The sequence below is a fragment of the Pyrgilauda ruficollis genome, unplaced genomic scaffold (genome assembly GCF_017590135.1).
Source record: "Pyrgilauda ruficollis isolate IOZ18807 unplaced genomic scaffold, ASM1759013v1 scaffold52, whole genome shotgun sequence".
Classification (NCBI taxonomy): domain Eukaryota; kingdom Metazoa; phylum Chordata; class Aves; order Passeriformes; family Passeridae; genus Pyrgilauda; species Pyrgilauda ruficollis.
This window is the reverse complement of record NW_024526822.1, coordinates 3,532,365-3,546,669: the sequence shown is the minus strand read 5'-3', so window position 1 is coordinate 3,546,669 and position 14,305 is coordinate 3,532,365.

Below are 14,305 nucleotides of genomic sequence, written 5' to 3'. Positions count from 1 at the left end.
GTGCCAGCCCCTCCTCACCTGGCGGGCAGGGCTCGCAGTCAGACTCGCTGGTGGCACCAGGCCTGGGGCCAAAGGTGCCCTTGGGACACGGGTGCTCCATGCTGAAGGTGGTCCCTGGCAGACAGAAGTGGCCAGCAGGGCACAGCTCAGGAGTTTGTGCTCCAGGACCTGGGACACGAGGGAAGAGCCTTGCTCAGGAGGGATGGGGACAGGCAATGACATTCTCCATCAGCAGCACCAGCCTCCCTTCCCTGTCCAGCCAGGCACAGGGCACAGGGAAAGCAGATGCCATGGGGCAGGAGGATCCCCACGGACAGCAGTGGGGTCTGCAGGTGATGAGACAGAACATGGTCCTTCAGAACTGCTCTGGCCCAGATCAGAGACAATGGAAACCCAAAATAATGATCTCCTTCTTCATACCCCTCTACCAAGCATCAGAAAGTGCCAATTCTCTGAAATTCAGCCTCAGGGAAAGAACATTTTACCACACAGGTGAGTCAGTCCTGAATTAAATGCCTGGGGAAAACAAAGGCTTCCCATTAAAAACCTCAGCTGGGGTTTTGAGGCTCTCACTTGTGGCTCCAGCTCTGCTAAAACTCACATTAGATCAATCAAGTAATTCCTTCCTTGTTGCTTCAGCTGCTCACCTGAGAAAGGAAAAGCCTCTCTGTCCCCAGGAAGGTGATGGGTGATTTGTCACTGTCACAGTGACCACAAAGCTCTCGGTGCTGGGGGAGCAGATAAATCTTGGGCAGGCAGATGGTGAGAAGTGTGAGCAGGAGCAGCTCTGGCTCATGGCCAGACCAAGAGCTCCCTGGCAGGAGTATTTGTGTCCCTGCGAGGCCAGAGCCATACCAGCCATGCACAGGAGATGCAGAGGAGGGTTCACAGCAAACAAGGAGCTCTGTGTGATCCGAGGCTGCTCCCCAGAACCCAACAGGAGTTTTGGAATTAAAATAATTTGGAATTAAAATAATTTGGGGCATCTGTTTGGTGCTAGAAACCATCACTGACTGAAAATGATGTGGGGCACTCAGTTTGTTCCTGCTGTACCCAAAATTGTCAGAAATGAAGCTGTGGTGGGTGACTTTCTTTCCTCCCCCTGTAAGCCCTGCACATCCTCACCGCTGCAGGAGTGCCCAGCTGGGCAGGGCTGACAGTCTGCTGCCTGTCCTTTCCCACTGACAGGGCTGAAGCTTCCAGGGCTGCAGGGAATTGGGAATTCAGAGCCTTCAGGGCAGTAGAAGCCAGCAGGGCAGTGCCTGTGGTCCGGCTGTGTGGAGCCAGGATCACAGAAATACCCATCATAACATGGTCCTGCAAGAGAGAAAAGCTTCAGCGTTAGGTTTGAAACCAGAAAACATAAAAAATATCCAAACTGGGAGAGAAAAAGGATACTGGATGTGTGCAATACACACCAGAAACTGCAGCCAGACCTTCTCCTTGGCAGAACCTCCCAGCAGGACAGGGCAGGCAGGAGTCACGGGAAGCCATCCCAGACTGGGGCAGGAAGGTGCCCCTGGGGCAGGGCTGGGGCTCGGGGCTCCCTGCAGGGCAGAAATGCCCAGCTGGGCACGGCCCCCCAGTGCCATCACCCACAGGGGTGGGCACACGAGCCCGGGCAGTGCAGAAATGCCCAGGCCAGCAGGGACCACTTGGGGCTGAGAGTCCTAAAGGCAATGAGCATCAAGTCAGACGAGCCAGAGGCACCCTAGAAATCATCCTAGAATTTTGGGACTAAACCCAGATGAGCCAGAGGCACCCTAGAAATCATCCTAGGATGATTCCTAAATCATCCTAAACCAACCAGACAAGCCTGGTCACCACGAGGATCCCAGAGCCTCCTGGCCAGTCAGGAGCTCTGATAGGTAAAAACTCAATCTGTACTCTCAACATTTACTCACACAACTGAAGAGCAGAGGGATAAAAGCCCAAATTGTTTCCTAAATCGCCATTTTAGAGGAGGCTGATCATCAGAAATCTTTCTACTGAGAGAAAGTCTTCCACTCTCTACTGGGAGAAACCCAAATGAATCCTAGCCCCCAACTGCTTGATTTCTGGTTTAATAATTTCTGCTAGAACAAAACCACTTTGATCTGCCTTTAATTAAAGTTCCAAAAGATGGCTTGCAAAAACCCTTTAAGATCTGCTCAGAGGGTTCCAGAAATCCCTGCAAATGCTCCATAACATTTGGATGAACTGCACAGAACACCTCCCTCACCCCCAGACCCAAAGCAGAGGAGGATTTGGTTGAACCCAGACACAATTCCCACCTGCCCTGGCACAGAATGTGCCCCCAGGACAGGGCCTGCAGTCCCTGGGGTTTGCCAGGCCGGGCTGCTGGCTGTAGGTGCCCTCTGGACACGGGTACTGGTTGGCAGCCCTCGTTCCTGGCGGGCAGTAATGTCCTGCTGGGCATTCCAGGGCTTTGGCCACGCCGTGGGAGCTCTGCTGGACATCACCTGGCTGGTCTTGTGGGGCACAGAACCTGCCAAAAAAATACCAGCGCTTGTGCTCTCCCTCTGTTCTGCCAGACAGAAAAACTCCGTGCACAGCAGTGACCACACAAGGAAAAGGAGAGAAATTCCTTGGAAAAACCATCAGAGAGCTGAGGTGTGACCTGCCAGGATCATCCTGGCCATCCCAGCAGGCAAAAAATCCCAGGGAATCCCTCCCGGCAGATTTTGTGGTACAGAAAATGACAGAGTGAAGGGAAAGGCGATGTGAAAACAGAAACAGCAGAACCATTCTTGTATATCAAAGTGTATCTTGTACATCAAACAGAGCAGCCTGAGGCAGAGGGAAACACTCCTGATAATTCCTAAGAAAGCATCAAGAGGAAGGAGCAGATCCATGTCACTCACATTCCTGCTGGGCATGTTTCACACCGGCCTTGCCCAGCCTGCTCCTGGTATTCTCCAGGGGGACAGGGCATGGGCTCTGGGCTGCCAGGGGGGCAGTAGTGACCCACAGGACACAAAAAATCTGGGAGCAAAACAAGAAATACCCCTGTGGTGAAAATATTTTTTTTTCAGCTTTTTTTTTTTTTTATATCCCCTATTTTTCATACTTTTTACTATTACACAATTCCCAAAAATCCCAGCACTCCCTGGGAAGCTCTCATGGGAGCTTCCTATCAGAGGGTCCTTACTGCTGAGGTGAATTCCTATTTATTTCTGGACTGAGCAGTGCAATCCCTTGCTAATACAACTATGGATTTAATGTTCCACAGCCTTTCCCTGTGTTACTTGGAATAATTTCTGGAAAATGTTTTCCACCTCAACAGTCATTTCTAAACCATAACTACAGTCAGATTTTTAACTGATTATGCTGCTGAAGCTCCTGTAGGTGAAGAATGACCCCAAAGAATTCCTACCTGAGTGCTGGTCTGCCACAGAGCCTCCAGGGCAAAACCATCCCTCCCTGCACAAACCCTGCGGGGAGCTCTGGCCCTGCTGGGAGCAGAACCAGCCTGGGGAGCAGGGCTGGCAGTCCTGTGCTGAGATGCCACCAGGATGAGGCAAGAAAGAGCCTGATAAGGAAAAAAAACCACCAAAATCACATTATTGCATCCTCACACACCCTGCTGGAAGTGGCTGTGGGGGAATTATCTGAGTCTCAAAGCAGCACTTGGCCCAGAAGATGCACAAGGATGCCGGTTTAGGAAGGAATTCCCAAAATCCCAGCACTCCCTGGTATGGGAACTTCCTGTCAGAGGGTCCTGGCTGCTCCTGACTGCTGAGGTGAATTCCACTTATTTCTGGACAGAGCAGTTCAATCCCTTGCTAATACGACCATAGATTTAATGTTCCACAGCCTCGCATTTAATTAACCCTTGTCTCATTAGTGGTGCTGTTAATGAGGCCTCCCTGTGCAGGGGGTGCAGAGGCTGGGTGACCTGTCCTTCAGGAGGGGTCAGCAGGACCTTCAGGAGGGGTCAGCAGGACCTCCCCTCCCCACCAGCAGCTCCAGGGGCAGTTCAGCCACTCCTGTCTGATTCAGGGCTGATGTTCCAGCAGCAGCACTGGGTTAGTGGCTGAACTCCTGTTGGACAATGCCCTTTTCCTGACCCAGAGATGGGTTTTCAAAACTTTTATTCCATTTTCAGTCTCATGAAAAACGTAAAACAATGCAGATGTTATAATTCACGCCATCACGATCAGAAACCAGCTATTTCCTAATTACAATACACTGTAAGTTTTTCTGGGCCTATCATCTTTTTGCCACACCATACTACAGATACCTTAAAGCCAATCATCTAAAATTACCCCTTGTAGGTCCTACTACAATTGCCACACCATACTACAGATACCTTAAAGCCAATCATCTAAAATTACCCCTCGTAGGTCCTACTACAATGTATCTTTCATAGCTCTATTTCTCCAAAGTATCCAGTCTTATTTGCAAAGCCATCTTTTAAAATTTTTTTTCTAGCTCCATTTCTCTCTCAACAATATCCATCCTCTTCCATGGCATTTCTAAATCAACATTCCTTATCTCAGAGTTTGGATATGGATGCATACTATGTGGGCCTTCTGTCATGCCCTAAGAACTTTCTATAAATCCATTTCCAACAAATTCCCATGGTGTGTTTTCCCTGGGAAACACAGGAAAGCTTCAGCACAGGCCAAGGAGGGGCTGCAGAACCTCAGCTGGGCTCTGGGAAGGGAAATGCCAGCAGGGACCAGCTGCCACCAAACCTACCTGGGGGACACGGAGATGGGGAGAAACTCCCTGCAGGACAGAAGTGGCCTTGGGGACAGATGTCTCCCACTGCTGCACCCCTGGGGTTTGGGGCTGTGGAGCCTCCCGTGCAGTAGAACCCGGCCTCGCAGGGCCCAGATGGAGCTGCCAGCTCTGGGCTGGCACAGAACCAACCTGGAGCACGGGGCAGAACCAGGAGCAGCTCTTGGAGACAGCAGGAGCAGCCCCAGCACGAGGCTGGGATCACCTCTGGGTCTTGGCAGGAGGGGAAAGGGGATGAGGGAACAAAAATCAAACCCAAAAATATGTGCTCGAAGAAAGACTCAGCTCCTACCTGGAGGGCAGGGAAGGGGAAGGGATGACCCAGCAGGACAAAAGGTTCCTGCTGGGCACAGCCCAACAGATCCTGGAGCTGGAGCTGCCTTTCCTGTGAATGGGAAAGAATGAGGTGAAACATGAGAATTTTAAACAAACACTCATTTTATTGAATAGCTCAGGGAGAGGAGAGCTAGGGCACTGAATTAAAGAGAAAAAAAAGGGAAGAAAGCCATTCTGAACCTGGCTGGTGACCCTAATATCCTTTAGGTGACCCCAATACCCCCCTCAACAACCATTTTTTGCTGCTCCCCTCCCTACCAGAGACATTTCCAGGAAACATTGGTTTGCTTGATGTGGATCCAGGTGGACAAAACCAGCCAGGCGAGCAGAGTCCATCTGGCCTCGCCAGGCCTGGCCTGGAACAGACCCTTCCAGGAGGACACAGCTGGCACTTGGACACGTCCCAGACATTCAGGGCTTCACTGTAGCTTCCAGGGGGACAAGGATGCTGCGTGGCAAATTCTGTGCTCCTGGGGCAGTAGTGACCTAGAGAGAAAAGGTTTCATAAAGGATGGGACTGGCTGGGAACAGCCTAGGAAGGATTCCCAGCCTGCACACGAGGCATTCCCTTCAGCTCTTTGTGGGAAGTGATGCCTCTCCTGGGCTATCCAAAAACGGGCAGGGAAAATTAAGAGACTAAAAAGCAGATCTATTTATTGAAGGGTCTTCAGGTACATTTAGGGCAGACAAAACTCATCCAAAAATGGACAATGGGTCACAGGTTTTTATACTTTTATAAGTTTGGTCCATTTGTATTTTTATTTATTAATCTTCCAATTCCAGCTTCAGCTAATGAAGTCACTGACCCCAGGTTTGCTCCCCCAACTCCCTTTTGTTTCCATCTCTCAGGCCTGAGGCAGTGAGGTGTCCTTGATTGCCAGGCCTGGAGAGGAATTGTTGTGTCTGCCCCAAATGGGGAAGCAGCAGCTCCCACTGTGTGTGGAGTTTGGAGTTCTGCACTAAAGAACTGCAGGGTTACAAATAGATGGAAAACAGAAAAGCCAAAATCCTAAGGCATCAGAAGGACTGATCCCAAGGCACGAGTGTGGGCCCATCCTGCCATTTGTCACTGTTCTGACAGGTACATCCCCCCAGGTGTGTCCAATCCCCTGGGTGGGTGCAGCCAGACCCACCTTGAGGACAGTCTGTGTAGTTGCTGGAGGCAGAGGTGCAGTAAAAGCCCTCTGGGCACTCCAGGCACTGGGTCCCACTCCAGGATGGGCTGTAGGTCCCTGCAGGGCAGGGCTGGGCTCTGCTGCTCCCCTCCTCACAGAAGTGTCCAGGGGGACAGGGACCTCCACTGGCAGTTGGCTTGGAAGGAAAACACCACAATTACAGCCTAAAAATATCACTGAAGGGGTATCAGGGACAGAAAAAGGTGATACAAAGACTCCATCATCAGAGTCAGGTAAAGGCACTTGATTTAGGAATCTACAGTTCCTATGGAAACAATGGTGGACTTAAGACTGTGGTATTCACATTCCCTGAAAAAATTCCTTTGCCCAGGTTTTTTCTCCTGGGAAGCTGAGAAGCCTCAGAGAAAAAGGAGAACAATTCTTGTCTCATTTGCTTCTCCTGTGTTTTGCTGCTTTGGAATGTGTTTGGAGGTTGTTTACCCACAGGTGATTGTTTCATTGGGCTCTGCTGTGAGTTGTTTTGACTCATTTGCCAAGCTGTGTTGGGACTCTGGAAAGAGTCAGGAGTTTCATTATTATCTTTTTAGCATTGAGTAAGTATCTTTTCTGTATTCTTTAGTATAGTTTAATATAGTATTCTTTAATATAATATATTATCATAAAATAATAAATTAGCCTTCTGAGAACATGGAGTCAGCTTCATTCCTCCCTGCCACGAGGGTCCCCACAAATACAATGTAAGACTTGATTGGCCATAGTTCACCAATAGGTGATTTTCTCCCACCTATTGGTGAACTATGAATAGCACACTCTGGAGAATCGTATCTATAAACAACAGAAAGAGAGATAATAATTGTTTTAATTCTTTTCCCTAAGTTTCCCACAGCTTCTCACAGCTTCCCAGGATCTGCCTGGGACAGCTATGTCTCTCTCTGTTCAGAGGATATGTGATTACCAGATAAAAACTCCTCGTGTGCAAAAAGATCTGAGTCAGACAGTGAAGTTGAAGAGAAGCAGACATTCACTGTGAAATCCTGCTCTCACCCTCGCTCCTGAAGGCTGCACAAAGCCAGGGCTGAGTCTTGTCATCATCTTTAAAAATTCCTGCTGAATTCTGCCTCAGAGGAGGGCTGGCAGATGCAGCATTCTAATCAAACTCATGAACTATTAACCTCTGGAATTTTAATGTGATGTGGCATTCCAGGCTGCTTCGCAGCATCAAGATGCAAAGACAGAGCTACTTTTGCTCAGATTTTAAATGTAAAGCTCAAGCAAAGCCAGATGTGTTTTGTTATCTCTGTTCCCCTTTCACTATCAATCAACCAGATGCACCTGACAGAGGAGGAAATGTTGAAAGGGAGAGTTTAATCCAGGGCAGGAGAACTCAGGTGACCTTGTGGCTCTAGGGCTGGAATGGGAAACACAGGGCTGGAATGGGGGAAATGGGATAAAAAGGGGTGAAAAACTGGGAGAAATGGGGAAAAACAGGGCTGGAATGGGAACAATGGAGTTGGAATGGGGGAAAATGGGGCTGGGATCAGGAAAAATTGGATAAAATGGGGATGGGATGGGTGAAAACTGGGGAAAACGATGGAAAACTGGGGCTGGGATGGGGGACTATGGGATGGGGATTGGGGAAAATGGGAGAGAAGGGGACTGAGGGGAAAATGTGGGAATGATGGGTCAGAATGGGGGAAAATTTGGGAAAATGGGGCTGGCCTGGGGGGGGAATGGGATGGGATCAATAAAATGGGATAAAAAGGGGCTGGGAGGGTTGAAAAACTGGGACAAATGGGAAACACAAGGCTGGAATGGGGGCAAATGGGATGGGGATTGGGAAAAACGGGAGAGAAAGGGGCTGGGACAGGGGAAAATGTGGGGAAAACTGGTCAGAATGGGGGAAAATTTGGGAAAATGGGGCTGGAATGGGGAGAAACAGGGCTGGGATTGGGAAATCATGGATACACAGAACTCTCCTGAAAAGCAGCCCCCATCAGTGTTCCCCCCAACCTGCTTTGCACCACGGGAGACGTTTCAGCAGGCAGAACACCCTGTGATCATCAAGGACACTCTGTCCCTGCTGTCACCGGGCTGAGAGAGGCTCCTGTGCCTCACCTGGCTCACAGGGGCTGCAGTGGGACCTCAGGCTGCTGCCAGGCTGGGGGTTGTAAGTCCCTTTGGGACATGGGAACTGAGCTGCAGAGGCAGTGCCTGCAGGGCAGTAGTGGCCAGGGGGACATTCGTTCTCCAAAATGGAAGAGGAATTCTTGGGGCAGAAGAACCTGGGCAAAAGAGAGGATTAAAAAATTAGGATTTTGGCTCCTGGGCTGGGTTGAGCAGAAAAGGGACCTAAAAGTGCATTTCACTGCACTCTGAGTTGATTCCTCAAATGCCAAATTGATGGCATAATTGCAAAAGCCACAGAGACGTAATTTTCTTAACTTGAATCACAACACATCCAAGCTGTGATTCATCAACTTGTAAAAGTTAATCAAGTTCAAACCCAGGTAGTAATTGGAGCTAAATCCCCCAAGGAAAAGCCAGGCTCAGCATCAGGTGATTTTCAAGATCCTCTTCACTTCAGCAGGCTGGTGCCAGCCTGTTGCCAAGGGAACCAGCTTTTAGTCCAGACATGGAATAAGTTGATGGTGCCAATGGTTTCTGTGCTCTGAACAGCCTAAATTTCCTTCCAGTGGGGTTGTGTGTGGGGTTGAGGCTTTTCCTGATCCCAAAATCACTTTGTGGTGGTGTGAAACAGCTCAGCAGCTGCTCTGCAGCCTCACAGCACTTCCTCAAGTGCTTTCCAGTGGTAAAATATCTCATTTTCCCCACTCACACTGCTCCAGGATGCCTGGATAAACAATTATTTCCAGCATTTCTAAGCTCCCTGTGTCTCACCCTTCAGGACAGGGCAGGCAGCTGCTCTGGCTCAGTGAAGGGTTATAGGATCCTGCTGGACAGGCAATGGGAAGAGCTGTGCCCTGGGGACAGAAATACCCTGGAAAAGAGAGAGCAGGTCAGAATCAGCAGAGTTTGGAGAGTCAAAGTCAAACCAGGCATTTCTGTGTGACTTTAACTCACCCTGGGGACACGGCTGTGGCTCCTCACCAGAGACACAGTAGTGACCCTCTGGGCAAGCCTGGCACTGCTCTCCCTGGGAATGGGGCACGTGGGAGCCAGGGGGGCACGGGACTGGGCTGCTGGAGCCCTGGGGACAGAAGTGACCCAGGGGACACGGAGCTCCTGAGAGGCCATCGCTGGGTGTCGGGGTCTGGGCACCGCTGGCACAGTAGAACCTGCAGCCAGGACACACCTCTGGGTTTCAGACAGGGCAAAAAAAACCCCAGGAAACCATCCAACCAGGGCATGGAACAGAAAACTCAATTCACAGAATTCACACAACTCACAGAACTCACAGAATGACCAGGTTGGAAGAGACCTCCAAGATCATTGAGTCCAGCCCAGCCCCAACCTCTCACCTAAACCCTGGCACCCAGTGCCACATCCAGGCTTTTCAGACCATGGAAACGGGGTTGTTCTATACTCACCCAGGGCTGCACTGCCCCGAGGGTGCCCTCTGCCCCGAGCTGTTGCAGAAATGTCCCCCAGGACAGGGCTGGCACTCCTGCACACTCCTCCTGCCCTCCTGGCTGGACCACGTGCCAGGAGGGCACTGCAGTGGCATTGGGGCACCTGGGGAGGTCACAGCAGGGTGAGGAAATGCCTCCCAGGATTTTAGGAATGGAGGAAAGTGCTGCTCCAAAGCTCCCCTACCTTGAGGGCAGTAGTGACCAGCAGGACAGGGCAGCCCTGACTCTCCATCCTGGGGGTTCCTCACTCGGGCACCACTTCTGCACCAAAACCCCTCAGCACAATCTCCTGGAAAAACAGAATAATGGGGAAATGAAAACACATAAACACAGATTTCACATCCAGCCATTTGCCATGTGGGAATCCCTGATGGAATGGTCAGCAGAGGAGCTGCTGCTCCTGCCAGGAGGACAGGTGACAAGTGACACAGTGACAGAGAAGCCCTTCAACACCTGGGCACTGCCTCCACATTCCAATAAATATCCCACACTCCAATAAATATCCCATATTCCAATAAATATCCCACACTCCAATAAATATTGCAGCACACATTCCCCTTCAGAATCATATTGCACACATCCTTAAGGGGAGACTGAAATATTAACAATTCTGTCAAAGTGTTTTGCTGAAATAGGGCCTTTCAGGATAAGGATCAATAAAAAATCATCAGATGTGGGAAAAAATATTGAAAAAAAAAAATGGAGAGATGCCATTGCTGGATGTTTTGCCCTCTGTTTCTCTGCCAAACCTAATCATGTGCACATCAATTACATGGAAGGATTAGTTCTTTGGGAAGCAGGTGAAAGACCCAAACTAATTCTTACAAAGAAAAAATTCACACTGAATTTTTTAAAAAGAAGTATCACACAGAGAATTCTGGTTTTCACAGTCCTTCTCTCACTCCTTGCTTAGAAAAATGAGGGTTTTTTTTTCCTTTCTTAAGAAGTGCTAGACAGGTAAAATGGAATATTTTACCTCAGCTGAGGTGAGAGCCCGGGAGCCCAACTCCACCCCTGCACTAATTATCAGCCTGCACTGATGATCCCAGAGGAAGGAGGGTGCTCAAGGAGCAGCAATGTACCTGTTGGGGCAGCCAGGCCAGGCAATTCACAGTATTTTCCTGCTGGGCATCTCTGACATTCCTGCAGAGATTTCAGTTTCTGCTTGGCTCCGAAGGTGCCCGCAGGGCAGCTGTGCTGGGAGCTCCTGCTGGTCCCTGCTGGGCAGTAAAAGCCCCGTGGGCAGGGGTACAGGGTGACATCGATGAGTGGCCCTTGCTGGCTGTCACAGTAAAACCCTGCAGGGACAGAGGGAAGAGCTGAATTTAGCTCAGAGCAGCTGCTCGTTAGGGAGGAGCAGCTCCTCCAGGCACACAAACATCTCCTGGCTGCTCACAGGATAAACCTGCTGCTGGCCTTAAATGGTTATTGATGTGAGCCACTGCTGCTGCACCAACACAGCACCCCTCACAGGAAATTCCATTTTCTTAATAGGAAATTTTAAACCCAGTGGTCCCCAAAAACCAGGACAAGGCTTACAGTTGACACAGGAAAACACTCAATGACCCAACACTGATCTATCTCTCTGTTTCCCTGCAGTCACTGAAACACTTCAACTAAAGTTTTCCCTCTGAACATCAGATTTTTTCCCTGTCAGTGTTCAAATTGCTCAGAATACACAGATGTTGCTACTTCTGCTTTCACATCTGAGCTGCTTTAACCTCTAATGGGCTTTTCAGAGAGACAGAAAATGCTCTCCTCCACTACAGAGAAGAAACCACGTGGGCAGCACATCTCTGATCATGGGAAGGCTCAAAAGACAACAACAAGCTGTCATCTCTTGTCTGAGGGAAGCATACAACAACAACTGGATCCTGTAAAACAAACTCCTTTTTCTGTGGATGCGCAGCACCTCTGTCAGATCTCCCAGCAGGGAAATGGCTTTTCCACTCCAGTGACTCACAGCAAGACATTTATTTTGGATTTGTCACCCACCGTCCTTTGAGCACTTCCCCAGGGTCTGTGACAGCCCGCAGGACATCTGTTCCCCACTCACCTTCCCAGCACTCCCCAGAGGGGGCACTGAGGCCAGGTTCCTCACAGTAGAAGCCAGAGGGGCAGGACTGGCACTCAGACAGGGCTCTCCTCCCTGGCAGGCTGGAGAAGGTGCCCGCTGGGCAGGGCTGGGGCGCTGCTGATGCTGCAGCTGCAAGAGGAGCAAGAGACAAATGGAAAATGAAAGAATGGGTGAGATGGCTGCACTCAGGGGTTGGATGAACACAAAACAGCAGCAGGAATGTCTTCTTTTCTACTCAGAGATCCAACAGGGCTGCGTAGGGTGGGACAGAAATCATTGGCTTCATTTTACCCCCAGGTGAAGCCAAATAAAGTTCAGATATTGAGACAAAGAGGACACCTCCCACTTTGAAAGGAAGGGGAAGAATTAGGGGAAGAATCTGGGGCTTTGGCAGCACGGTCAGAGCCCAGTCAGTTGGCTGTGAGTGTTTCAGGAGTTCTGTGCCATGGAATCTTCAGTGCTGGATACCCACTGCAGTAGGAGCCCGTGGGGCAGAGGTTCCCGGTGACACCATCCGTGGGTTTGGGGCCAGCAGCTCCCCCTGCACAGTAAAAGCCAGCAGCACATTCCCCACTGGGGACAGGCAGCCCTGCAAGACAGAGAGGATGGTGGCACCCAGAGCACTGAGACAAAGGAGAGAAGCAGGGAAAACAACTCCTCACATCCTCCCCCTGGGAGACACCACAGGCTTCTGGCAAGCACTGCTACATCCCATGGAAATGCCAGGAGCATCCCCTCAAAACTCCTCCTCCCCACAGACACCGACCTGAGGCATTGCAGAAGAGCCCTGGGGGACAAGGAAGAGGCTCTGGGCTCCCCTGGGGGCAGTAGAAGCCAGCTGTGCACTTGCCCCCGGTGGCAGTGGCTGGGCACAGGCAGTTGGCACTGGTGTAGTTGTCCAGGTCAAAGGGCTGCGAGGTCCAGGCTGCCGAGATGCAAAACCAGCCTGGGAAAAAGAAACAGGGCTGAGGAGCTCTGCCAGGGACAGAGCCCCAAAAAACATCACAAATGAACCAGCTGGGGTGGCTTTGGGTGTGATGTGGGCACACGCACAGGTTTCTCCCACCAAAGTTTAACTCCACCAGGCCACAATTTCCCATGCAGCAGCACATCCAATTTAATACCATAAACACCATATTAACAAAGAGATCTTGCAACATCAAGTTCAGTACTTTTGCTGTGTGGTCACAGGGCTCAGCTCAGCTGCCTGAGCAGGCTCAGAGGGCAGAGACTGCTCCTGGCTTCCAGGCACAGCCTGGAGCCCAGCAGAGGTGTGTTCATCCTGGATACCTCCAGAGACTCCAGCAAACAGACTGGAAGGGCTGTGCTGAAGGCTCCAGGGTGAAAGGAAAGCATCACCCTATTGTATTTGCAGCCTCGTGGCAGCAAGGAATGATGAATCCGACTCCATGTTCTCAGAAGGATAATTTATTACTTTATGAAACTATACTATACTAAACTGTACTGAAGAAGACAGAAAGGATACTTACACAATACTAAAAAGATAATAATGAAAACTCTTGACTCTTTCCAGAGTGTCAACATAGCTTGGCCCTGATTGGCCAAAGAGTAAAAACAACTCACACCAGAACCCAATGAAACAATCACCTGTGGGTAAACAACCTCCAAACACATTCCACATGAGCAAAACACAGGAGAAGCAAATGAGATAAGAATTGTTTTCCTTTTCTCTGAGGCTTCTCAGCTTCCCAGGAAAAAAATCCTGGGCGAAGGGCTTTTTTCAGAGACTGTGAATACCACATCACCCTCCCAACCAGCCTGTCCCCAGTGGCACCACAGCAGCCCCCACTCACCTGGGTCACACGTGCCTGAGGCTGCTGTCAGCCCCTCCTGCCCGCAGTAGTGCCCAGGTGGGCAGGGCAGGCAGCTGTCCAAGCTCTGGCTCCTGGGGTCGGGGTTGTAGTAGCCCCTGGGACAGGGAAACTCTGTGGCAAACCTGGTGCCTGTGGGATAAAGAGAGCAGGAGTCTCATGGAATATGAACACAATTCTGGCTGAATTCTGCTGCATCATTTTGTGTCCTCTTTGCCAGTTTGTCCCACTGCTGATCCCCACAGCCCTTCATGGCCAAAATTATGTTTGGGCACTGTTTAATTTGTGAAGCTGTTAAACAACAGCCACATCTACAGCTTAAAATATTGTGGGGTTTTTTTTTTTTTTGTTGGTTTTTTTTGTTTGTTTGTTTGTTTTGTTTTCTGTGAACAATGTCAAAAAATACACTTAAGCAAAGAAAGACACTCAAATATATAAAAAATATTTTGGGTGTATTTTTCTGTGAAGAACCAGGCTGACACTTAAATACTTTATTCACAAAGATTATTTCTTGTCTTTAAGGAGGATGTTTCAGCCTGGCCAAAGGACTGCTGAGTTCCCTGGGCCCATCTCACCTTTGGGGCAGTA